At 37.7% G+C, this 26,898-nt stretch overlaps 1 pseudogene; it reads left to right on the top strand.

The window, feature by feature from the left end:
• Window positions 1-16,959: 16,959 nt before the first annotated feature.
• On the top strand, window positions 16,960-25,760 carry LOC100518329 (polyadenylate-binding protein 1-like; annotated as a pseudogene).
• Window positions 25,761-26,898: the final 1,138 nt, after the last annotated feature.

The following is a 26,898-nucleotide window of genomic DNA, read 5'->3' as shown; positions in this document are numbered from 1 at the left end:
ACTTTAATCTAGTTTTATTTATTATCAGCGGGATGTTGGTCTGAATAATAGTCCATGAAATAGCAGAAAACTAAGATTCCTGTTTCTTTATATTAATTGTCCAAATTTTCAAGAATAATCTGTATTTGCTGACTTTATTTTCTGATTCCTCTATTTTATGATGTTATGACTTTGTAATCTAATTTTTATTGCTATTTTACTTAAATGTAGTTCTTCTGAAAAATCATTGACCATCTAATTTTAAATCTAGGCAAATTTTAACCTTTTAAATTTGTTTCTCTTTGTCACCTCTCATAATGAAGTATGCTTTCCCTTTTAAAGTTCTTCTCTCTTGGCATCAGGGCACATTCCAGATTTCCTTCTTTCTTTTCAACATGACTCCAGAGAATCACTGATAAAATCATTCTCCTATATTGTGGCCTTGATCATTTGCTTAAAAAAAATAGTATTTTGGGTCTCTGTTGTGGCGCAGTGGGTTAAGAATCCAACTGCAGAAGCTTGGGTTGCTGCAGAGGAGCAAGTTCAATCCCTGGCCCAGTGCAGTGTGTTAAGGATCAGACATTGCTTCAGCTGTGGCATAGGTTGCAGCTGTGGCTCAGAGTCAATCCCTGGCCTGGAGACTTCCATATGCCAAGGGTGCAGCCAAAAAAAAAAAAGTTTTTCAGTGGGACTTCAGCATTTTCATAGCTTTAAGTGTCATATTTAATCAATAATTCTCAATTTTATGTTGAAACTATATTGTAGTATTCTATATCTAGTTATTTACCGTATCCATACTTCTTTCCATACAAAATGGAATATGGAATATACAATATGGACATTAATGTGTATTTTTTATTAGCTCAATTAATTTTTGCTACCATTTTTAATTTTATATGCTGTTGTTCAAGGTTTTTTTCTTTGTTTATTTGTTATCTGTGACTTAGTAGCCTGTGGCCTACGGAGGTGGGGAATTTATTTTTGAAATCCAACAAGGGGAAAGAATTCAAGTTTTCAATAACTGTATTACTATAATAGTTCAGTGAAAATCTGCCATATATGCTCTTATAGAGTAAGTGTGAGAGTTTGGAGTAAGCAAGGAACAGTTTGGTTATGGTCACCCATGGGGCTGCTCTCAAAAGTCTTAGTGAATTTCACAGCAAAGATTGGTGTCAAGACAATGACAATTTCCTACTTGTAAGATTTGTAATCCCAGCTTTAACTTTTCAAATGGAAGGCCCAACATAAATCTAAGAAATAAACACTATCCTGTAATTGACTCACATATGCAAATCTCAGTCTGATGGAAGAGCTAAAGCACAGAAAAAAACAATCTCCCTGCAAGGTAGAATTTTTAAATCTACCAACTGCAACATTATCAGAATAGCCCAGTTTGATCAAAAATTCTCCGGCAACTAAAGCCAGTTATATAACATTTGCAGGGCTCAGTGCAAAGCAAAAATGATGCATACCTGTTAATAATGCAAGGCACTAAAGGCACTAAAATATTAAGCTTTTTCTGCAACCTATAAAAAACCTGTGAAGCTGTTTTTTATTTTCCAAATAATATTGCTCAAAGTATAGAAAAAAAAAATTTTGCATGAAGTTTATTACTCATTTTATATTGTGTATTTCTAGTTTTAAATGCAAATGTAAGAGCGTTTAACTTGTGTATGAATCACTGAAATTACACAATTTGAATTTCATAGCTCATACATACATATGTATTTTGTTATTAGAAGAGTGGAAATGTTACACAAAACTTACTCAACTCTCTCATACTTTTTGGTATGCACGCATACTATGAACATTCTACCTTCAGCTTACTGATGAATACAGAAAGACTGAAAAGAATACACATATTTTGCCTCTTTATGTAGGTTTGTTCCTACATATTTTATTTTTTTGTTGTGATGACAAATGGCATTGTTTCCTTAGTTTCCCCGTCTAATCTTTTGTTGTTAGTGTATAGGAATGCAGGAGATTTCTGTGTATTAATTTTGTATTCTGCAACTTCACTGAATTCATTGATGAGCACTAGTAGTTTTCTGGTAGCATCTTTTGGATTTTCTATGTGTAATGTAATGCCATCTGGAAAAAGTGACACTTTTACTTCTTTTCCAATTTGGATTACTTTTATTTTTTTTTCTTTGATTGCCATAGCTAGGACTATGTTGAATAAAAGTGGTAAGAATGGAAATTCTTGTATTGTTCTTGATCTTAGTGGAAATACTTTCAGTTTCTTACAGTTGATAATGATGTTTGCTATGGGTTTCTCATATATGACCTTTATTATGTTTACATTGGTTTCCTCTATGCCCATTTTCTTGAGAGTTTTTATCATACATGGATATCAACATTTGTCGAAAGCTTTTTCTGCGTCTATATTTATGGTCATATGGTGTTATTCTTTTATTTGTTAATGAGGTGTATAACTGATTAATTTGCAGATATTGCAGCTCTGGAATAAATTCCACTTGAACATGGAGTATAATCTTATTAATGTATTGCTGGATTAGATTGGCTGATATCTTGTTGAAGATTTTTGCATCTATGTTCATCAGCGATATTGGCCTATAATTTTTTATGTGATATCTCTGGTTTTGGTGATGGTATCTGGTTCTATCAGTATAACTGGTGTCAACATTTCACTTAATGTTTGATAGAATTCACCTTTGAAGCTATTAGGTCCTGGACTTGTTCAAAGTATTTAATCACAGTTTCTATTTCAGTATTTGTGATTTGTCTGTTCATATTTTTCTATTTCTTCCTGGTTCAGTCTTGGAAGTTTGTATTTTTCTAAAAATCTATCCATTTCTTCTAGGTTGTTTATTTCATTGGCATACAGTTGCCTGTAAGAGTCTTTTATGATCCTTTGTATTTCTGCAGTGTCAGTTGTAATTTCTCCTGTTTCTTGATTTTTTAAATTTTTATTTTATTTTATTTTATTTTATTTTATTTATTTTATTTTATTTTATTTTATTTTACTTTATTTTATTTTGCTTTTTAGGGCTGCATCTGCAGACCTGTGGCATATGGAAGGTCCCAGGCTAGGGGTTGAATTGGAGCTACAGTTGCCAGCCTACACCACACCACAGCAATGCAGGATCTGAGCCATGTCTATGAACTACACCATAGCTCATGGCAATGCCAAATTCCTGATCCTCTGAGCAAGGCCAGGGATTGAACCTACATCTTCATGGATAGTAGTTGAATTCATTTCTGCTGCACCAAAATGGGAATTCCTTTTTCATTTCTAATTTTATTGATTTGAACACTCTTCTTCTTTTTCTTGATGAATATGGCTAAAGGTTTATTAATTTTGTTTCTTCCCATAGAACAAGCTTCTGGTTTTAATGATTTTTTGTTATTTTCTTTGTCTCTATTTCATTTATTTCTGCTCTAATTCATGATTTCTTTTCTTCTACTCATTTTGGTTTTTGTTTGTTCTTCTATCTCTAGTTGCTTTAGGTGTAAAGTTAGGTTGTTTATTTAAAATTTTTATTTCCTGAGGAAAAATTGTATTGCTACAAACTTCCCTCTTAGAATTACTTTGGGTGTGTTACATAGATTTTGGATCATCGTATTTTTGTTGTCAATTTGTCTCTAGGTTTTTTTTGTTTTGTTTTGTTTTGTCTTTTTGCCATTTCTTGGGCTGCTCCCACAGCATATGGAGGTTCCCAAGCTAGGGGTCCAATCGGAACTGTAGCCACTGGCCCACGCCAGACCCACAGCAATGCAGGATCTGAACCGTGTCTGCAACCTGCACCACAGCTCACGGCAACGCCGGATCCTTAACCCACTGAACAAGGCCAGGGATTGAACCTGCAACCTCATGGTTCCTAGTCGAATACATTAACCACTGAGCTACGATGGGAATTCCTCAAGGTATTTTTTTATTTCCTCTTTGATTTAATCAGTTATCCATTGATTGTTTATTACCATATTGTTTACTCTCCATGTGTTTTTGTTTTATCTTGTGGTTGATTTCTAATCTCATAGCCTTGTGGTTAGAAAAGATGCTTGATATGATTTCAATTTTCTTAAATAAACTGAAGCTTGATTTGTGACCCAAGATGTGATCTATCCTGGAGAATATACCATGTACACTTGAGAAAAATATGTATTCAACAGCTTTCAGATGTAATGTTCTATTAATATCAGTTAAATCTCTCTGGTTTAATGTGTCATTTAAAGCCTGTATTTCCTTTATTGATTTTCTGTCTGCATTATCTGTACATTGAAATTTGGACTTTTAATTTGGTTTATTTGTTTTTATATTATTATTATGTCGTAGAGTTCTCTAAACATTATGACAAAATGCTGTGTCAGATCTATGATTTAGAAAAGTTTTTTTCCCGAGTGGCTTGTCTTTCTATTTTCTTTCTTTCTTTATTTTCCCATTTCCATAGCATGTGGAAGTTCCTAGGCCAGGGGCCAAATGTGCTTCTGCAGTAACAACGCCAAATCCTTAACCTGCTGTGTCACAAGAAAATTCCCTTTTTATGTTCTCAATGAAGTATAATATTTTGCATATTGAAAAACTCAAATTTATCAATACTTCTCTTTTTTTAAATATGCTTTGGATGTCATATTGTGACATTTTAGACTAGAAAGTCAGTATTTTTTCTCATATTTTATAGCAGTTTTAGGTCTGTGGTCCATTGTTTTATGTATTGTGAGTTAAGAGTTCAGTCCATTAATCTGCCCAATAACAGTAAGCTAAAGAGAATATATTCTTCAAATAAATCATTTTGGAATATTTATTGACAATGAGTACATGCAAGGTCTTACTTCTGGACTTTCAATTTATTATACTGCTCTGTAAGTCTATCCTTATGCCAATACCACATACTGTTTAATTTCTGTAGTTATTTAGTAAGTAGGGAAATTAGGAAGCATAAGTCCTTTAACTTTGTTCTTTTGAGGGATTGTTTTTGCTACTATAGGTATTTTGAATTTCTATAAAAATATCAGCTTAAGTTAGGCAATTTTTAAAAAGAGTTTGTTGGATATTTTTAAATAAAACAATAAATTAATAAATTTGAGGAAAATTACCATCTTGACAATAGTCTTTTTATCCATGAGCATAGAATATTTCCCCATTTATTTAGATGCTATTTACTTTTACTAAGCAGTATATTATAGTTCTAAGTATGACTTACTATTCTTATGTTATATTCCTTTTTTTTCATTTTTGAAGATATTGTGAATAAAACTCTCTTCCATTTGCTTTTTTGTTGTTGTTATTATGGTGTATAAATAGACGTGACTTCATACTGAGTTTGAATCCTACAATTTTAATGAACTTTTTTGTTATTTCTTTTGTGGGCATTACTATCAAGTGATACATGAATAATAGCAGTTTTATTTCTTTTATCTATCTACCTATCTATCATCTACTCATTTCTGCCTCATTTTACAGGGAAAATATCCAAGAACATGATGACTAGAAGTGGTGAAGATAGGTATTTATGACTTGTTCTCAATATTAGGAGAGAGGCATTGATTTTTTTACTATTGAATGAATATAATGTAAGATGTTACTATTGCATATAATGTGAACAATGAGGTTTTTGTAAATGCCCTCTATCAGATTAAGGATATTCCCTTCTTTTCCTTGTTTGCTCAATATTTTTTAAAAATTATAAATGGATGACAAGTTTTTTCTGATTTTTTTCTACATTTATTGAAATTATGGTACAATTTGGCTTCTCTGCCTTTTTTCTATTAATATGGCTATTACATTCTTAGTTTGTCAAATAGCATATTTATTGGATAAATTCCACTTGGTCTTTGTGTATAATCATTTTTATATAGTGCTGGACTTGGTTTGTCACTATTTTATTAAAGTTTATGTACCAATATTCATGAAGAACATTGATCTTAAGCTGTATATTCTTGAAATGTCTGTGTCTGGCTTTGTGTCAGGGTAACACTAGCCATATAGAATGAGATGGGAAGTGTTCTCTCCTTTATTTTCTGAGATAGTTTGTGAAGGAATGCTATTTTTTTAAATATTTGAATTAATTCACTTGTCATCTGGAGATTTTTCTGAACTTGTCCTCATCACATTTCATGCGCTACTCATCGAGCTCTTTCAGATGTTTCTTAAGCCTCCACTCATTGAATTTCTATTTGCTTTTCCAGTCTCAGCTTAAAAGGCATGCCCTTACAATATGAGATTTAACACACTTAATAATATTACCAAATTGGTTTTCCTATTTTCTAATGCTGCTGTGAATGAATTTTGCCATAAATGTGTGTACCTGTATACTATTTAATTTTGTATAAAGGAATTTCAAAAACTTTGGGTGCACATATTTGAGCTCATAGTACATTTTAACAGTTTAGTCAAGAACTATCCTTTTATTCCTCCAAAAATCACAGCTTATTTTGATTTAATAGACTTTGATAACTTTGGATTCATATTTCCTTAATTCATTTAGGAGTCTTTCCTATGTTTATAGGTAACATTAAGTTTATTGATGCTTGCCAGCTTAGTTTACCAGAAACATACCAAGAGTCAAACAGTAGAAGTTTTAAGGAAATAAGGGACATCTTAGTAAGAAGATGATAGAAAGTGCTTGTTGAAAGATTTGTGCTTGTGCTTGTGATTTGGGGAAGGGGACATTGAACTAGATTACATTTCAGAATTTAATGCTTCTGTAAAGCATTGTTAATTCTATTAAGAAGTAGTGTCTCTCCCCCCCAAAAAATCCTTGCACCAATCAACTATTGTAGTCAGACTTCAGACTTTTGAAATCAGGGAAAGAGACTGAATTCAATTACACTGAAACAAAAGTCAGGAGAATGTTTAAATGCTGGGGGCATTAAGCAGGAGATTTGTCAAGGTGTTGAGGTAGCTGATGTTTATTAATTGGTATTTATTGATAAAGATAGGCTTCTTTTCTTCCACAGAGACTAGGAAATAGGGGAGCTATCTTTATTGATGATTATATTTCAAAAAGCTGGTTCTCAGGTCCTGGAGAAGGACATTCTTGAATTACAAAACTGGCAGGAGACTGGTAGAAGGTTTACATATCAAAGAATAGAGAAAGAGCTTTCAATTAAAAGTTTCCTAATGTAAGTCTTCTGAGAAAAATGAGATCAGAGCCTATTATTAGGAAGAAAGCTGACTACAGTTAAGTCAAGCTGAGGTGAACTTTAAGGCCCTTGGTAAGTACCTTAATAATTGTTTTCTAGGAGACTGGAAAAACAGGGCAAGGTTAAAACTATAAATGGAAAAGAAGTGGCAGTCAACTGTGGTAGCCTGGAAAGGGGGCTATTGTTGTTGTTACTGGTTGGGTTCAGATGTGATTACAGAGAGATTTTGTCTCTTTCCACTAGGATCATAGGGTAATTTCATGTAATATTGGGAGTTTGTGAAATTATTTATGTTCAACAGAAAACCATAGCCTAACAACTAATGCTATGTCAGCTATGAGTTGACAGCTGTCAGAGCTGTTTATAGCTGTCTATCCCTTGATATTTTTGTGTTTGCTTTTATTTTTGGAAAGAAGAGAGCCATGTTTTTTGTATATTGGTAACATGATTATACATATTTTTCATTTATTTCTACATTTTGAATCAATTTTCTATCACCTGAAGATATTATGAATTGTCCCTACAAAAATCATTGATTGACAATTTTCATACTTTATTATTTTATTATGCATATTTTCACATTTGCTGATATCCTTGAATTGCTGTTATAATTTAACATTATCGATAAACATTTTCCCAGAAAAAAAGAATAATACAATAATTGGAAAAAATAACTTCAATACACTTGTAATTTTTTGTAATGTTTCCCCCACTCCTTTTTGCTTAATAATATTTGTCATATATTTTTTTAATAAATAACTTGAATTCTGTGTAGTGAACTTATTGATTTTTTATCATTCTATCACTTAAGAAATTGAAGAATACAACTCAGATGAATGACCACATATGGTCATTTTCCAATAAAATATTAACAATATCTTATTAAGAAAAATAAGGCATATACTGCATATATTTTGGTTGGTGTGAATGCATAATGCATGTCAGAAAATGACTCAGGTTGGGAGTTCCCGTCGTGGCGCAGTGGTTAACGAATCCGACTAGGAACCATGAGGTTGCGGGTTTGATCCCTGCCCTTGCTCAGTGGGTTAACGATCCGGCGTTGCCGTGAGCTGTGGTGTAGGTCGCAGATGCGGCTCGGATCCCGCGTTGCTGTGGCTCTGGCATAGGCCGGTGGCTATGGCTCCAATTTGACCCCTGGCCGGGGAACCTCCATATGCCGCAGGAGCGGCCCAAGAAATAGCAAAAAGACAAAATATATATATATATATATATATATATATATATATATATATATATATATATATATAAAATAAAAGAAAAAAGAAAAAAAGAAATGTGAAAGTCTTAATTAAAAAAAAAAAGAAAGAAAATGGCTCAGGTAATCTATATATGTATACTCTTTAGCTAATAAATATTTCTGTCCTAACTAGAATTTTTGAAAACATGATTGTAATTCTACTCTGCATCACTCCCTTTAGCAGAATTTTACTCGCTTATAAATCAGGTCTCAACCCTCATTTCCTTAGATATGGCCACTTCTCTCATGGCTTTAAAAACAATCTATTTGACTCCTAAATTTATATCTACAGTGTGTCAACTCTCCTCAAATCCAGACCATGCATACAATAATTATTCAGAATATCATTTTGGATATCTAATAGACATCTTGAACTTGATATGCCTATTGATGTAATAGACTCCTGATTTTCACCAACCCCCAATTCTCAATTCCTCTAGAAGTCTAAGTTAATAGCAATTCCAGTATACTAGTCACTCAGGCAAAGATGTGGATCATCCTTTACTCCTTTAATTCCATTCTTTTCCTAATCAGTTATTACACCCAAGTTGTTCTATCCAAGTTGTTCTATCTTTAATTTATATTCAGAATTTAACTGAATCACAGTGCTACTACTTGTTGCAAGTACCATTATCTCTTTTCAAATTCACAGGTAAAGCCTCCAGTAGTTCAGCTGGATTCTGCTTCCTCAGTATGCTGACAGTACAACACCTGATGTGGACTACATGTCACTGCATTTCTGTTTAAACTCTCTAGTGGCTGCCAATGTCCCTCAGTATAAAAATCCCAAGTCAGAACGTCTTGCATGATATGGATAACATTAACTTTCTGGTTGCATCACCTACTCTGCTTTCTCTCACGCACTTTATCTGGACATGTTATTTTCCTTGCTGTATTTTTCTGGCTCAGAAATATATATCTTTGTCCAGGCTGCCCTCTCAGCCTCTATTCTTCTCTCCAAGATAGCCTCAAGACTTGCTCTTTCACCTCATTTAAGTCTTTGCTAAAATGTTACCTTCTCAGTGACATTTTCCCTGAGAACTTTATTTCAAAGGTTTAATCCCCTCCCAAACACTGGAATCTATCAAATCGTATTCGCTTATTTCTCCACACAGTATTTATCACCTAAAATTCTATAAAATGTAAATTTTTGATTTACCATTCTCCTCCCACTGGAAGGAGTTCTGTGAGGGGAGATATTTTGATTTTTTTTAATGGTTCAGTAATTACATCTACAACAAAACTGGGCACATAATAGCTGGAACATGTGGGTAATCAAAGAGGTTATATATGATTCTTAAAACTCTATATAGAGTATTCTTTAGATAGGATTCTATTAATCTGGATAAAAAAAATCTCAAGACAGCCTTCTATCACTCTGGATAAATTGTGTGCCAATAAAATCAATCAAAGAATCTCAGTGGTTTACAATTATAGTGTTTTATTTCTAGCTCATGATCACACCTTTATAATGAGTCAGGATAGTTCTGTCTACATTATCTTCATCCAGGAAACTAATCAGTCTTCTTTCAAGAATGTTGCCTTTCTTAGCGTAACAAAGAAAAGAAAAAATTTGCCACAATATTATACAAAAGAAATAAAGCTAGGCACAGATCTTAGCAAATGTCAGTAATAGAAAAAATGACAAGAAACTTCCTAAATAAAGGAGGAAACAGTGACTGAAAGACAGCAATGTGCTGAGTACCAAGTGACATTGCTAATATTTTACAAAATGATACTTTCTTTTTTATCTCTGTCATTTTTTATTTTTCTCAAAATATTCAGTTGTTTCTTATTGTCCATAGAACACAGTTTTTTATGTTTTTATTTCACTTTATTTTATTTATTTTTATTTCCCCAACACATTTTTTTTCTGCTGTAGAACATGGTGACCCAGTTACACATACATGTATAAATTCTTTTTTCTCCCATTATCATGATCCATCATAAGTGACTAGACATATTTCTCAGTGCTACACAGCAGGGTCTCATTGGTAATCCATTCCAAATGCAATAGTTTGGTCCCAATCCATTCCACTGCCTCCCAGTCCATCTGGGCAACCTCAAGTCTATTCTCCAATCCATGGTTTTCTTTTCTGTGGAAAGGTTCATTTGTGCTGTATATTAGATACCAGATATGAGTGATGTCATATGGTATTTTCTTTCTCTTTCTGACTTGCTTTACTCAGTATAAGAGTCTCTAGTTCCATCCATGTTGCTGCAAATGGCATTATTTTGTTGTTTTGATGGCTTAGTAGTATTCCATTGTGTATATATACCACTTCTTCCTAATCCAATCATCTGTTGACAGACATTTGTGTTGTTTCCATGTCTTGGATATTGTGAAGAGAGCTACAGTGAACATGTGGGTGCGTGTTTGTTTATCAAGGAAAGTTTTGTCTGGGTATATACCCAAGAGTGTGATTTCTGGGTCATGTGGTAGCTCTATTATGTATAGTTTTCTGAGGTACCACCATACTGTTTTCCATAGTGGTTGTACCAGCTTACATTCCCACCAACAGTGCAGGAGAGTTCCCTTTTCTCCACACCCCCCTCCAACATTTGTTATTTGTGGACTTCTTAATGATGGCCATTTTGACTGGTACGAGGTGGTATCTCATGGTAGTTTTGATTTGCATTTTTCTAATAATCAGGGATTATTTCATGTGCTTGTCGGCCATCAGTATATCTTCCTTTGAGAAAAGTCTATTCAGGTCTTTTGCCCATTTGTCTATTGGGTTATTGGCTTTTTTGCTGTTGAATTGCATAAGCTGTTTGTCTATTTTAGAGATTAAGCCTTGTCAGTTGCATCTTTTGAAACTCTTTTCTGTCATTGTGTAAGTTGTCTTTTTGGTTTCCTTTGCTGTGCAACAACTTGTTGGTTTGATTAGATTCCATGGATTTATTTTTGCTCTTATTTCTGTTGCTTTGGGAGACTGACCTGAGAATACATTTGTAAGGATGATGTATGAGAATGTCTTGCCTATGTTCTTTTCCACGCATTTGATGGTGACTTGTCTTATATTTAGGTCTTTGAGCCATTTTGAGTTTATTTTGGTGCATGGTGTGAGGCCCTGTTCTAGTTTCCTTGATTTGCATGCAGCTGTCCAGGTTTCCCAGCAATTCTTGCTAAATAGACTGTCTTTTCCCCTTTTATGTTCTTGCCTCCTTTGCCAAAGGTTAATTGGCCATACAGAGTTCCTGTTGGGGATCAGTAGTTAACGAATCTGACTAGGAACCATGAGGTTGCAGGTTTGATCCCTGGCCTTGTTCAGAGGGTTAAGGATCTGGCATTGCCCTGAGCTGTGGTGTACGTTGCAGATGCGGCTCAGATCCCACATTGCTGTGGCTCAGGCATAGGCCAGCAGCAACAGCTCTGATTAGACTCCTAGCCTGGGAACCTTCATATGCCACAGGAGTGGCCCTGGAAATGGCAAAAAGACAAAAAAAAAAATTAATTGGCCATAGGAGTCTGGGTTTATTTCTGGGTTCTCTATTCTGTTCCATTGTTTTGGTACCAGTACCATACTGTCTTGATGACTGTGGCTTTGAAATATTGCTTGAGGTCTGGGAGAGTTGTGCCTCCTGCTTGGTTTATGTTTCACAGAATCGCTTTGGCAATTCTGGGTCTTTTGTGATTCCCTATAATTTTTTGTATTGTTTGCTCTAGTTTGTGAAAAATGTCATGGGTAATTTTATAGGGATTGCATTGAATCTGTACATTGCTTTGGGTAGTATGGCCATTTTTACAATATTATTTTTTCCTATCCAGGAGCATGGAATATCTTTCTACTTCATTGAATCCTCTTTAATTTCCTTGATTATTGTTTTGTAGTTCTTGACATATAAGTCCTTTACCTCCTTGGTCAGGTTTATTTATGGTTATTTGATTTTTTGGGGTACAATTTTAAAAAACCCAAATAAACAAAATAAGAAATGAAAAAGGAGAAATCACAACGGATACTGCAGAAATGCAAAAAACCATATGAGAATACTATGAATAATTATATGTCAGCAAATTTGACAATCTAGAAGAAATCTACAACTTTCTAGAGTCTTATAGCCTGCCAAAACTGAATCAAGAACAAATTTCAAGGAGAAATAGATCAACTGAACAGACCGACCACTAGAAATGATGTTGAATACGTCATAAAAACACTCCCTACAAACAAAAGTCCAGAACCAGATGGCTTCACAGGAGAATTCTATCAAACATACTAAAAGGAACTTATTCCCATTCTCCCTAAAATTTTTCAAAAGGTTGAAGAAGACGGAACACTCCCAAAAATGTTCTATTACGCCAACACCCTAATTCCAAAAACAGACAAAGATACTACCAAAAAAGAAAACTATAGTCCAATACCTTTGATGCATATAGATGAAAAAATTCTCAACAAAATTTTAGCCATCCAAATCTAACAACATATCAAAAAGATCGTACACCATGACCAGGTGAGATTCATCCTGGGTTCACAAGAATGGTACAATATATGCAAGTCAATCAACGTCATACACCACATTAACAAAAGAAAAAGTCAAAAACCATATGATCATCTCAATAGATGCAGATAAAGCATCTGACAAAGTCCAACATCCATTCATGATCAAAACTCTTACCAAAGTGGGTATAGAGGGAACATTCCTTAACATAAAACCATTTATGACAAACCCACAGCAAATATAATACTCAATGGAGAAAAACTGAAGGCCTTCCCACTAAAATCTCAAACAAGACAGGGATGCCCACTCTCATCACTGTTATTCAACATAGTATTGGAAGTCCTAGCCACAGCAATTAGATAAACAAAAAAGATAAAAGGCATCAAATAGGAAGAGAAGAGGTAAAACTGTCACTGTACGCAGATGACATGATACTATATATAGAAAACCCTAAGGACTCAACCCAAAAAATACTTGAACAGATCAACAAATTTAGCAAAAGTAGCAGGATATCAGTCACATTTATGTATACTAACAAGGGAATTTTAGAAAATGAATACAAGAACACAATATCTTTTACATGTAGATTTTTTGATATACCATTAAACTGCAGAGCTCTCTATTTGTGTAACTCCAACAGCTTTCATCATTTTCCAGCTACCATTTTCCATTTCTGTAGGAAGATTTTTTTCTTGTTTTCCATAAAGTCAGTTTCAAATGGTTTCCTTGCCTCCTTTTTCTGATTTCCTCATGAAACTGTCAAAGAAAAATTGTGCCAAAGAGTATGAAACAGGCATGGAAGACACATTAGAGAATATTGCCATAGAAAAAAATAGATTGAACTTAATTCCACTGAGACAAAAGGTATTAGAATACATAAGCACTGGGATAAACTGGTCAAAAATTACTAGAGGATGTTAGGGAAAAGGATGGAACAATCATTGTTTTCTCTTCAACAAGAAATGAAGTTAGGCCCCAAATTTTCCAAAGAGACTGGGAGATAGGATTGATATCTTCCTTGATGAGTATATTTCAAAAGAGTACATGAAAAATATGTTCCTAAAAAAGACATTCCAAATTTATGAAAAAGATGTTCCTGGATTGTAAAATGGCAAGAAACTGTGAGGAGGTTTACATCTTAAAGGGGCATAGAAAGAATTTACGATTTAATTTTTTTTGAGATCAGGACACAATTATTAAGAAAAACCATGTCAAATTTGGTCAAGCTGAAGGGAAATTTAACTAATCCCCATTCTTAGTTAAAATGACATCTACTTCAGATAGCTTTCATAATGTTTTCCCCTTTTACTCCTCTCTTCATGCAAACTGAGCCCCTTTCCCTGTATCTTGCATTATATTCCTTCGGCTTTCTCAGTAGACTAATTCGATTTTCCCAACTATCCCCTATATCTTCAACCTCTTACCTCTTCTTCCGCCTTCTTCTAGTATCAAGTCATTTCCAGAAAAGCAGGAAGAAAACAAATATCTTTTTTTTTATCTTTACTTCTATTATGAAGCCTCTATTTAGAGCCAAATTTATTGAAAGATTTGTTATAGTCACTGTGTCCTAGTCTCCATTTACTATTTATTTACCTTTTAATTTTTTTCTAAGTCACTTACATAAACCTTCTTTTTTTTTTTTGGCTTTTCAGGGCCACACTGTGGCATTCAGAAGTTCCCAGGCTAAAGGTCGATTCAGAGCTGCAGCTGCCAGCCTACACCACAGCCACAGCAATGTGGGATCTGAGCCAAGTCTATGACCAACACCACAGCTCACCAAAATGTCAAATCCCTGACCCACTGAGCAAGGCCGGGGATGGAACACGCATTCTCATAGATCCTAGTCCAATTTGCTTCCCCTGTGCCATGACAGGAACTCCAACCTTCCTTTATAAAAAAATAACAATGACCATTTTATGGTTCCTTTTATACTTGATGTTTCAATTGCATTTGGTGTATTGAATATACCATCTGCTTTGATATATACTTAGCTACCACAATACTATAATTCATTTTATATTTGAGCTTCAGATATTTCTGGTTTTTTCTTCACAGAACATTTCCCTTTTCCCTTAAATGCTGATGTTATAAGAATCATGTATTTAACCCTCTTATCTCCTCATCTACACACCCTCACAAATTGCATCTACTTTTGTTACTACCTATAGGCTGATAACATGTATGTATTTCAACCCTAAATCTTGAGTTTCTGATCATGCATAAAACTTAATATCTCACTGAATTAAAAAAATAGATAACATCAACACCATTAACAGCTGGTTCATTAAAAAGATAAAACTGACAAGCCATTAGCTAAACTAACCAAGGGAAATAGAGAGCCATCACAAATAAATAAAATCAGAAAAGAAAGAGGGAAAACTACAACTTACACCACAGAAATACAAAGAATCATAAGAGACTACCATGAACAACCAACAAACAACAACAAATTGCACAACCTAGAAGAAATTTATGCTCTTTTAGAAACATACAATCTTCCAAGAATGAATCATGAAGAAATCAATCTTCTTAGACTGAACAATTACTAATAAGGAGTTTGAAACAGTAATTTAAAAGCTCCCAACAAGCAAAAACCCAAGGCCAGATGGATCGTATTCTATAAAACATTCAAACAAGATTTAATACCTGTAATTCTCAAACTTTTCCAAAAAATTAAAGAGGAGGAAAAACTTCCAAAGACACTTTATAATGTCAGCATAAGCAAAACCAATCAAGGATACTACCAAAAAAGAAAATTAAAGGCCAATATCTCTGATGAACATAGATGCGAAAGTTTTCAACAAAATATTACCAAATCAAATTCAATTATATATTAAAAATATCATACGCCATGCTCAAGTGACATTTATTCTAGGGATGAAAGGATAGCTCGGTATCTGCAAATTAATCAATGCAATACATGAAATTAACAAAATGAAGGATTAAAATAATATGATCATATCAAAAGCTTATGACAAAATTCAACATATATTTATGATAAAAAAAAATTTACAAAGTGGATGTCAAGTGAACATACCTCAAAAAGTAAAGGCCGTATATAACAAATCCATGGCTAACACCATACTCAATGGCAAAATGCTGAAAGCTCTAAGTCTGGAACAAGACAAGGATGCATGCCCTCATCACTTTATTCAACATAGTGTTGCAAGCCTTAGCTACAACAATTAAGCAAGAAAAGGAAATAAAAGATATCCAAATTGGAAAGGATAAAGTAAAACTGTCAGTATTTGCAAAGTCTTGATACTGTATAGGGAAATCCCTACAGAGTCCATCATAAAACTATTAAAACTAATAAACAAATTCAGTAAAGTCTTAGGATACAAAATCAATGTACAGAAATCTGTAGCAGTTCTACACAATAATAATGTACTACCAGAAGGAGAAATTAATAAAATTCAATTACAACTTCATCCAAAAGAATAAAATATCTAGGAACAAATTTAACCAAGGAGGTGAAAAACCTGTACACTGAGAACTACAAGACACTGATTAAAGAAACTGAAGACAACAAAAAATGGAAAGATATCTCATGCTCTTGAATTGAAAAAATTAATACTGTTAAAATAACTGTACTATCCAAAGCAATCTATAGATTCAGTGAAATCGCTATCAAATTACCAATGGCCTCTTCTCCCAGGTGGTTAGTGCTGAGAGTGCAGAGTGTGTGTTCCAGGCTTGAAATACACATTTATGATTAAAAAAATAAAATAAAATAAACTCTTAAAAAATATTTTACCCCCCAATTTATCAAAAATCCTGTGTCTCCCCAGCCAAAAATTGTACTTATTTATTCATTCATTTTCTTTTATAAAATAACCAGGGGAAATAGCTGAAACCAAAACGCTCACCCATCTGCAGCTCCAAAAAGCACCAGGAGACAGAGGCCTCCCCACTGCCAGGCCCCAACCACCACCCTCTCTCTGGTGGTGGCAGACAGCAAGCAGAATGACTTGGTTCTGTGGTCTTTGGGTAGTTTTTTATTTCAGCTGATTTTGTCCCTCTGTGCTTGCCCCCATCCCCACCCCATGTCTCTGACCCTGGGGCCCTAGCACTTGATCTTCTCTCATGGAAAAGTCCTGACCTGTGTCACCATGGGCAGCCACCTCAAGATTAATCCCAGCACTCCCTGTAGCCCTACAGGCAGCCATCCCAAGATGAGCCCTAGAGGTCCTAATTACCTTGTCCCTTCTCTCTTTGTGGGGGACTGACACCACCCGACACTGTAACCAAAGTGATGCTCTAGGAGAAGTTTAGCCTCATAGCACCCATTCTCTCCATCTGGGTGTGCATATAAATGATCATCTGCTACTCCTTGGGCTACTTGTATGTAATCTTCCAGCAGACAGTGGACAGGCAGCATGCTTTAGACACCATGAATTTTGATGTTATAAAGAGCAAGCCAGTAAGAGTCACGTGGTCTCAGCATGATCCATCACTTTGCAAAAGTGAAATGAGCAACAAATACATTAAATTTTGGGACAAATCCATTTATTTATTTATTTATTTTTATTTTTTGCTTTTTAAGGCCACACCCGTGGCATATGGAGGTTCTCAGGCTAAGGGTCAAATCAGAGCTACAGCTGCTGGCCTACACCACAGCTACAGCAATGCAGGATTCAAGATGCATCTGCAACCTACACCACACAGCTCATGGCACCAGATCCTTAATCCACGAGAAAGGCCAGGGATCAAATCTGCAGCCTCATGGTTCCTAGTTGGATTCATTTCAGCTGCACCATGACAGGAACTCCTGATATATCAATTTATAATAAAGCTTTTGATAATATCCTTTCATGTAAGGTGGTTTGTGATGAAAATTGTTCCAAGGGTTAATGATTTTTGCATTCTGAGACAAAAGAAGCAGCTGAAAGAGCTATTGAAAAAATTAATGGGATGATTCTAAATGATGGCAAAGTATTTATTGGATGTATTAAATTTTGTAAAGAATGAGAAGCAGAACTTGGAGCTAGGGCAAAAAAGTTCACCAATGTTTACATCAAGAATTTTGGAAAAAATCCAGATGATGAATATCTTAAGCCTCTCTATGGCAAGTTTGGACCTGCCTTCATGGGAAAGTAATGACTGAAGAGAGTAGAAAATCCAAAGGTTTGGGATTTATAAGCTTTGAAAGGCATGAAGATACACAGAAAGCTGTGGATGAGATGAATGGAAAGGAGCTCAATGGAAAATTTATGTTGGTTGAGCCCAGAAAAAATATGGAATGGCAGATGGAACTTAACACAAATTTGAACAGATGACTTAAGATAGGATCACAAGATACCAGAGAGTTGACCTTTACGTGAAAAATCTTTTTTTTTTTTTTGTCTTTTTGCCATTTCTAGGGCCACTCCCATGGCATATGGAGGTTCCCAGGCTAGGGGTCTAATCAGAGCTGTAGCCACTGGCCTACACCAGAGCCACAGCAATGGGGGATCCAAGCCGCGTTTGCAACCTACACCATGGCTCACAGCAATGCTGGATCCTTAACCCACTGAGCAAGGCCAGGGGTTGAACCTGCAACCTCATGGTTCCTAGTCAGATTCGTTAACCACTGAGCCATGATGGGAACTCCAACATGAAAAATCTTGATGATGCTATTGATGATGAATGTCTCTGGAGAGTTTTCTCCATTTGGTACAATCACTAGTGCAAAGATTATTGTTGCAGAAACTGTGGCAGTGGAAAGAAACAAATGGCACTCAAAGATATAGAATAGCAGGGTTTATTCAGCACCACTGTGGGCTCAGAGGAGTCATCTCCAGAGTCTGAGCACCAAGTCTTTGTTCTGTGTAGCTTTTATACAATACAGACTTCTGGTTCTTGTTTTTCCCATACAAGCAGCCCCCCACCTTCCCCAAGCAGACAGTGTTCCTGCCTAAGTAGTTAAGTAAACAAGATTACAAAAACAAAACTGATAAACAATGCTTGGAGCTCAGCTAGCAGAGCTACTAGCAAGGCATGTCGTTGCTACAAGACTACAAGAAGGGTGGTTTGGGGTGAGCAAAGTTGCTGTCAGGCATGTAGCTGCCTCCTCAGTTGGGGAGGTTGTTTCTCTAGTGAAAACTCTTACTTCATTCCCCCCTCTTGATGTTCAGGGTGCATCTGCACCCATCAGAATGGATCCTGACAGGGTCAAGGGGGACCAGATTAATAAAAACAAACAACAAATATCTCTGGGCAGCCAATTCATCAACCTTCATCCATGCATTAACAGACCAAACTTCTGGTGTGGTCAGAGCAGGGCTTTGAAATCATTGTGTCCTCCTCTGTATTGCCAGGCATAGGGGTTTTTCCAGACCAAGGGCATCTCTCCACTTCCTGCAGTCATCAGTTGGGCCAGCTGGTTTAACTCTGGAGTGATGGATCCAGGTGCCTATCCCTGTTATATTGAGAGCAGTGGGGGTAGTTGAGATTACAGTTTAGGGCCCTTTCCATACTGGCTTTAAAGACTCCTTTTTCCAGTCTTTTATTCACACCTGCCCCCCTGGTTTGTGGGGGTGCACTGTTATGCCTAAAGATATAGGTATTCTATCTGTGACCAATTTGTATATCTGTGAGGTAGTGAGCCCCAATCCTTGCAGTTGTTTATGTAAATCTAACTCTCCCAATTCTCTGGTGTTTCCTCTCAAACTTATCAGCAGAGGCAGCCTTCCATATTAAATTTCAAATGATGAGAATCCTATTTCTGCTCGGGGTTAGCATCTCACTTTTAGGAGGGCCACAGGCAACATATCTACCCAGGGCAAGCCAGTTTCCTGACATAACATAACTAGAGCCTGCTAATGGTTCAGTTCATGTGTTCTACTTTCCCTAAGCTTTGAGGGCAATAGGCCAAATGTAGCTTCCATTGGATCTGTAAGGCTTTCGCCACATGCTGCACTATCTCAGCCACAAATGCCATTCCTTTGACTGACCCAATTGTCAGAGGCATGTCTTTCATGAGTGCCTTGGTTATTTCTCTTGCCTTTTCCGTTTGGGTTGGGAAGGCTTCTACCCATCCTGAAAAGGTGCAGACAAAAACTACCAGGTATTTGTATCCCCTGGTCAAGGTGACTTCAGTGAAGTCTACTTTCATATCCTCAAATGGGGACAGTCCACAGTGTTGTGTCCCAGCTGGTCTGCTAGGCCCCTGGAGAAGATCACTTTGTAAACAAGTTATGCACTGTTGGGAAACAGAGAGAGCAGAGTGCAGGAAGATGTGTAATGAGGTAGTACCATCCCAGTAAGGTATCTAAGGACGTTCTGCCCATGTGGATCAGTTCTTGTTGTTAGTGGACTAGTTTATAGGCCAGCTGTTCTGGAACATAAATCTGTTGGTCATGTGTAACCCACCATCCTGTCTTAGTTTTGATTCCTCCTCCCTCTTTTATCCAATTTTCTTCTTCTGGAGAGTCCTTGGGGACAGTTGGCACTTCTGAGGCCAGCAGGACCTTGGGTTTGTCTGGCGGTTGCCCCCAGGCTGTTGTCTGGCAGCTGCATCAGTGCTGTGGTTTCCTTTTGCCACCAGGTTGCCTCCCTTTTGGTGGCCTCTGCAGTAGATAACTGCCACTTATTTAGGCTCCCATACTGATTCTAGGAGCTTTGAGATATCAGCATGGTTTTTCATCACTTTTCCTTCAGCAGTAAGGAGTCCTCTCTCCTTATATAAGGCTCTGTGGACATGTGGAGTTGCAAAGACATATCATGAGTCAGTATAGATATTAACTCGTTGGTCCTGGCTGAGCTCTAGTGCTCTGATTAATGCCCATAATTCTGCTCTCTGTGCTGACCAACCTTGAGGAAGCACTTCTGTTTCCATCACTTCTGAGTCAGACACCACAGCATATCCTGCCATCCTTTTCTCATTCTCCATGAAGCTACTGCCATCAGTGTATAGAATCAGGTCTGGATTTTGGAGCAGTCTGTCATTTAAGTCAGGCCTGCAGGAAAACACTTCCTCTAGTACTTCCAAGCAATCATAGTCTGGGGGCCCCACTTCATCTGGTAGGATGGTGGCTGGGTTCAGGGTTTGTACAACTTCCAGTTTTACCTGTGGATTTTCACATAGTACCCCTTGGTATTGACTCATTCATGCATGTGTGAGCCAATGGTGGCCCTGATTGCCCATCAGGGTTACAACTGAATGTGGGACTTTAACATTGAGGTTCTATCCCAGAGTCAATTTGTCAACCTCCCTTACTAATAAGGTGGTAGCTGCCAGTGCTCAGAGGCAGGAAGTCCACCTGGCAGCAGCTGAATCAGTTTGCTTAGACAAATATTCCACCAGCCTTTTCCAAGGTCTAAATTATTGGGTTAGGACTCCCAGATCCATTCCATTTTTCTCATGAACAAAGAGGTTGAGTTCTCTGGTTACATCAAGAAGTCCCAAGGCCAGAGCCTCAGTGCGTTTGGTCTTGATTGCCTGAAATGTGTCTCCTGTCTTGGTCCCCATTCAAGGGGACCCCTTTCTCCTCTTTTTATTGTCTTATATAGAGATATGGCCAAGTCTAAAAAACTGGGAATCCATATCCTACAGAATCCCACTGCCCCTAGAAACTCTTGGACTTTCTGATGGGTGGTAGGGACAGGGTTAGCACAAACTGCTATCAGTTTTCAGTTTTCTTTCAGTCCCCAACATTCATTGGCCCAGCATGATATTAAAGCCCAGATATTTGACTTGTTTCTTACAGATTTGTGCCTTTTTCTCTGACACCAGATACCCAGCCTCCATTATGGAGAGGAGAGGTTTTAGGCATTGAGCCTGCATGTTGCTGGACAGCAAGAAGTCTTCAACATAATGCAGCAAGACACAGTTTACTTTTTGTCCAGAAAATTCAGCCAGGTCAGCAGCTAGGACACCACTGAAAAGTGTAGGAGAGTTCTTGAATCCTTGTGGGAGTTTTGACCAAATGAGCTGCTCCTTTGTCCCAGTGTGTGGATTTTCCCATTCAAAGGCAGAAGAAGGCATCTTTTAAGTCCAGGCAAATGAACCACTTGTCAGTGGAAGGTATTAGCCCCATCAGGGTATAAGGTTTAGGCACATATATGAGCAATGTGGTTATTACCTCATTTATGTCCCCCAAGTCCTGAATCAGGAGGTAGTTTTTTGTCCCTGGTTTCTTTACAGGCAATAAGGGGGTGTTCCAGGGTGACTGACACTTTATCAAAAGTTCATGCTGAAGTAGCCTGTCCAGGTGAGCCTGGATTCCCAGGCAAGCTTCTCTGGGAATTGAGTATTGTGGCAGTCTTTACTGGTTGAGATCCAGGTTTCAGATCAATCAAGATAGGAGCATGGTGTCTACTCCCAGAGCATTTATTTCTGCTCAAACCAATGGGTACTCAGTCTCTAGTTCTGGGAAAATAGCCCCTTCTTCTGGAGGAGAAGGGTACACCACCACTCTTCTTCCTTTCTTACAGTGAGAGCCATGATTAAAGGAGAGGATGGTTCTATTAATTTGAGTTGAGCTGATCCATCAGTGGAGAAAGAGATTTGAGCCCCCATCTTAGCCAGCAATTCTCTTCCCATCAAGGGAAATGGTCAGTCATTCAGGTAAAGAAATTCATGTACTACCTCATGACCTCCTAACCAGCACCATGTTGGGGGACCTGTGGCCCTGATGATGGTAGTTTCTTTTCCTGAGAGGGGGCCATGGGTTATGTGACCAGCAAATATTCAGCATCTATATCTACCATAAAGTCTTCAGGATGGCTCCCTACTTGAATTCTGACCATAGGTTCTCAGGGCCCTAGTTGGAGAGAGCCCAGTCCCTGCTAGTCGGATTCTGCTTTGGCTTAAGCAGATCAGATTCATGCTGGATGGCTCAGGTTAGTACCAGATAAGTGGGTGTGCTGCTTTGGCCTTCTCTCAGGACATTTTTGGCATTCATTTTTTCCAGTGCCAGCACCTCAGTGGTCTTGGCCATGTTAGTAGACTTTTTATCCCTGGCTTTACCCCCTGTAGGAGGGCCTGTCAGTACTTTTCCAATTTCTCCCCTCTTCAGTGTTGTAGTCCCAGTGAGGTCCCTCCTCCATGAAGACTTTCCTTGCCCAGTTTTTTCCATGTCTAGTTGATCCCCTGGGACATTGGTCTGGAGCCATTTCTGGGCTTCTGTTACCATTAATTGGCACTCTTTGGTGTTAAACAAAGTGAGAAGGAGCTGTGGGAAGTCTACTTAGGTGGGGTAGAGAGTTTGTAAAATGGATTATAAGAGGTCAATCAGTGCCTGAGGCTTTTCAGAGTATGAGGAATTATGATGCTTCCAGGTGAGGAGGTCTGTTGTGGAAAAGGGCTGGTATAAAAGACTGGTCCCCCCTCTTGTATGGTCCCATCAGGGGCAATACACTGCAGGTCCCTGCATCTCCTGTAAGGGCATTTGTAGCACTGGGGAAGCTGCTCCCTGGTTCGACTGGAGATGACTGCTCACCAGTTATGATGAATTCAGCTGTGGGGGCAATATTGCCTTGGGGACTTCAGGAGGAGGAGGAAAAACTTAAGGCAGTGGGCTGTCTGGCATTTGGGGACTTTTGGCCCCCCAAGGAGGGACCAGTAGCACATAGGGAGGTGATACAGGGGGTGAGTCCTCAGCCTCTTCTTGAAAAATAGGTGGTTCCTTTTCTCAAGGCAGAATTTTCTTTTTGGACTGGGATACTAGGACTTTGCACTGTCCCTCATCTGTGATACAGAACTGAACCCAAGCTGGCCTTAACTAGGCAACTTCTCATCATTGATCAATGTATGGAAATTGGCCTGGGTGTCCAGGATCCCCTGTTATAACATTATATGCTCCTCAAACTGTGGGTACATCTAAGGTCCCTTCTGAGGGCCATCCAGCCCCAAAGGAGGGCCATTCTACGGTACAGAGAGTGAGCAGTTCTCCAGAGCTCAGTTTTATACCATAATCTCCAGAGAATCCTTTCTCAAAATTCTTAATTATACATTCTAAGACAGTGGGTTTTGAAGCCAATTCACCCATTGTGTAAATTCCCACCCTGTGGTGATGTTGCAAGACAAAGAGTAGGGGAGCACTCACTTTCTTCCACCTGACAGCCCCTCCCTCAGGGTTTAAGGTGCCTCTTCACATGCGGCTGGTGTGTATAAATCCTGGACCTGGACTAGTCTTTCAGGGAGGGAAGAGAACCTTCAGAACCTGGTATAGCCTTAAAGTCTGTATGAAGTCACCATGGAAATGCAGGTGATGACCCATTCAGGCTCTGTAGTCTGAAGATGATGGAGCAGGGCTCTTATTCACTACAGTCACTCACACACATGCACACCAGAACTGACAGGCCATCCAATCCCAAGGTAACAACTGACCTGGGTGACCTCTGGTCACTGAGAGGTGATCGCTCTCCTTCTGCCGTAGGGTGGGTCCAGACTCAGGCAGATGTCCCCAGCCCACTCACCAGTCTGATATCCCATCCTGGAACCCATTTCTCTTCTCCTTCTTAGTCTGTTTGGAATGTGGCATGAGTCAGGCCAGCACAGCCCAAGTGAGAGTTAGGATCTGGAGAAACAGCCAGGTGGGTGCTATCTACTGTCACCAGGCTGGAAACCATAGCCTTTCCCAGTTCCCAGAAAAAAATGGCGCAAGGGGCCGGTTTGGTTGTCAGCTTCCTGGTCAACACACCAGAAAATGTTGCAGAAACATTGGCAACAGAAAGAGACAAACAACTCTCAGAGATGCAGAATAGCTGGCTTTATTCAGCATCAATGCAGTCTCAGAGGAGTCACCTCCATAGTCTGAGCATCAAGTCTTTTTTCTGGGTATATTTTATACAATGCAGACTTCCTGGTCTTGTTTTTCCCATGCAAGAAGCCTTCCCCCCCTTCCCTGAACAGAGAGTGTTCCTGCCTAAGAAGCTGAGTAAACAAGATTACAAAAATGAAACTGATAAGTGATGCTTGGTCCATGGCTAGCAGAGCTGGTAGCAAAGACATAAGGCACATAGTTGCCACAAAATTACAAGGGTGGTAAGCTTCTGTCAGGAATGTAGCTGCCTCCTCAGCCAGGGTTTTTTTATGTAGTGAAAAGTCTTACTTCATTATGATGGGGGGTGGTCATGGCAATAGTCTTGATTTTGTATGTTTCTCCTCCTCAGAAGAAGCCACAAAAGCAGTTGCAGAAATTAATGGTAGAATAGTGGCTTAAGCCACAACTGTAGCTTTAGCTCAGGGCAAGAAGAGCACCAGGTTTACCTAACTAACCAGTGTATGCAGAGAACAGCAAGTGTAAGAGCTGTGCTCAGCCCTGTAATCAACCCTCTACCAGCCAGCACTTCCTTCAGGTTATTTCATGGCAGCTATCCCACAGACTCAGAAGCAGGCTGCATACTATCCTCCTAGCCAAATTGCTTAACTCAAACCAAGTCCTAGAAGGACTCCTCAGGATGCCAGACCTCATCATTTCCAAAATAGCCTGGTGTTATCCACCCAGCCGCTCCTAGACCACCATTTTGTATTATGAGACCAGCTTCTTCACAGGTTCCACAAGTCATGTCCACACATAGTGTTGCTGACACATCAACACAGAAAATGTGTCCACATCCTGTAGCAGCTGCTGCTGCACTGACTCCTGCTGTTTGCACCATTCCACAGTATAAATATGATGCAGGAGTTCTCAATTCTCAAGAACATCTTAATAACCAGCCACAAGTTACCATGAAGCAGTCTGCTGTTCACATGCAAAGTCAGGAGTCTTTTCCTGCTTCTATGTTGGCTTTTTTCCCTCCTTGAGAACATAAACAAATGTTGGGTGAACAGCTATTTCCTCTAATTCGATCCATGCAACTTATTCTTGCTGGTGAAATCACTGGCATGTTGTTGGAGATTAATAATTCAGAACTTGTTCATATGCTTGAGTTTCCAGAGTCTCTCCTTTCTGAAGCTGATAAAGCTGTAGCTGTACTACAAGCCCACCAAGCTAAAGAGGCTGCCCAGAAAGTGGTTAACAGTGCCACCAGGTTTTCAACTGTTTAAAATTGATCAGGGATCACAAAAGGAAACATGTCATTCACCAAAGAAAAATAAACTAAACGTTGAAATACAATGTTGTAAAGGAAAAAAAGTTGCAAAATATAAAATAAATGAAGAAAAGGAAAGGAAACTTTGAACCTTATGTACTGAGCAATGACCAGGTCTAGCAAACAATGCTAGTCCCAGATTACTTATTGATGTATAAGCCAACAAACAAACAAAAAAACCCCCACAAAACTAGTAAATATAAAAATGAATGTTTTATAGACTGTGGGAAAAAAGAATTTTCAAAAAAATACAAAAATTTAAAGCATTCCTTTCTTTAATTTTGTAATTCTTAACTGTGGAATAGCTCAGAATGTCACTTCTGTATGAAAAAACAGGATTCATAAAAATGAGCAAAGAAATGTTATTTAATTATAAAATTCTTGCTACAATAAAAATTCCTTAAACAGTCAAAAAAAAGCCATTTTGAATTTTCTTTTGTTCATGGTGTGAGGGTGTGTTCCAGTTTCATTGATTTAGGTGAGGTTGTCTAGTTTTCCGAGCACGACTTCCTGAAAAAACTGTTTTTCCATTGTATGTTCTTGCCTCCTTTGTTGATGATTAATTTACCATAGGTGTTTGGGTTTATATCTAGGTTCTATATTCTGTTCCATTGGTCGGCATGTCTGTTTTGGTACTAGTACCACACTGTCTTGATTACTGTAGCTTTGTAATACTGCCTGAGATCTGGGAGAGATGTGCCTCCTGCCTGGTTTTTGTTACTCAGGATTGCTTTGAAAATTCTGGGCTTTTTATGGTTCTGTATAAATTTTTGGATCGTTTTTTCTAGTTCTATGAAAAATGTCGTGGATAACTCAAAATGGCTTAAAGACTTAAACATAAGACAAGACACAATCAAACTCCTGGAAGAGAACATAGGCAAAATGTTCTCTGATATCAATGGTACAAATATTTTCTTAGGTCAATCTCCCAAGGCAACAGAAATAAAAGCAAAAATAAACAAATTGGACTTATTCAAATGACAAGCTTTCGCATAGCAAAGGAAATGATAAAAAATAAAAAGAGAGAAAACATACAGAATGGAAGAAAATTGTTTCAAATGATGCAACTGATAAGAGTTTAATCACTAAAATAT

The sequence above is a fragment of the Sus scrofa genome, chromosome 11 (assembly GCF_054392235.1).
Source record: "Sus scrofa isolate SSC_HxYL_T2T_F1_AM1 chromosome 11, Sscrofa_HxYL_maternal_Yorkshire_Landrace_v2.0, whole genome shotgun sequence".
Lineage (NCBI taxonomy): Eukaryota > Metazoa > Chordata > Mammalia > Artiodactyla > Suidae > Sus > Sus scrofa.
This window is presented reverse-complemented; position numbering and strand designations above follow the sequence as displayed.